Raw genomic sequence first — 826 nt, 5'->3', positions numbered from 1 at the left:
CTGTCAGATTTACATATCTATAGCATTGTTTCGATGAGGATGATATTGAGTGAGCCTGATGGCTTTCCTTCCATGTTTAGGTCCAAGAACTTTGGTGGTCCTGAGGCCCAACAGATGGCCCGGCCGCCCTAGGAGACTCCTGAAAGCTGTTAGCACTTTTTGCTCTGATCCCAAGTGATCCCTGAAGGCCATATGAGAGGCAAGGTGACTGGAATCTGGGTCCCAAGAGCTTTCAGCTCAGCAGGAGACAGGGCGGGTAAGAGAGTGCAGGGCTCCTGGTTTCCACACTCAGAGGACAGAGAAATGATGGCCGTCCCTCGTGCCTCCCCTAACAGTGGCTTCCTAGAAGACCGTTTAGCACTTGTTGCCCCTTGTGGGAGGAGCGTAGGCTTTGGGGCAGGCAGGTTCAGATCCCAGTTCTGTCCCTTTCTGGCTGTGGGAGCCTTGGGCTCTTCTAGGCTCTTCTTCACGATTATGATTTAATTCAGGTAAAGTGCCCGGCACAGACGGAGTGCTCGGTAAATAGTAGCTGCTAGAGTCATGGCTGTGACCTTTTTGTTTACAATCTTTGTTACTCCGGTGGCCCCGAGCGGCTGTTCTTTGTGGGCAGAAGCTGGTGCCAAGCTGGCTCTGGAACGGAGGAGGCCCTCTGCAAACCTGTGGCTTCACTTCCCCAGCAGGAAGCACCGGGGTCTGCTGCCTCGGTGTGGGGAAAGGATGGAGCAGCCCCCACTGTCTGAGGGGCAGTGCGGGTGCAGGGGTCCGTGGTGGATCCCCAGGGCGACTCGCCTCCCCACCCACCCACCCCCCCACCGTGGTTTCCTTT

At 56.1% G+C, this 826-nt stretch overlaps 1 protein-coding gene across 1 annotated transcript in view; it reads left to right on the top strand.

The window, feature by feature from the left end:
- Positions 1–826, top strand: part of HIVEP3 (HIVEP zinc finger 3) — a 120,328-nt gene that overhangs the window by 102,041 nt on the left and 17,461 nt on the right.

The sequence above is a fragment of the Pteropus medius genome, unplaced genomic scaffold (assembly GCF_902729225.1).
Source record: "Pteropus medius unplaced genomic scaffold, Ma_sr-lr_union100, whole genome shotgun sequence".
Classification (NCBI taxonomy): domain Eukaryota; kingdom Metazoa; phylum Chordata; class Mammalia; order Chiroptera; family Pteropodidae; genus Pteropus; species Pteropus medius.
Note: the sequence above shows the minus strand (reverse complement) of the source record. Positions and strands in the feature narration are given on the sequence as shown.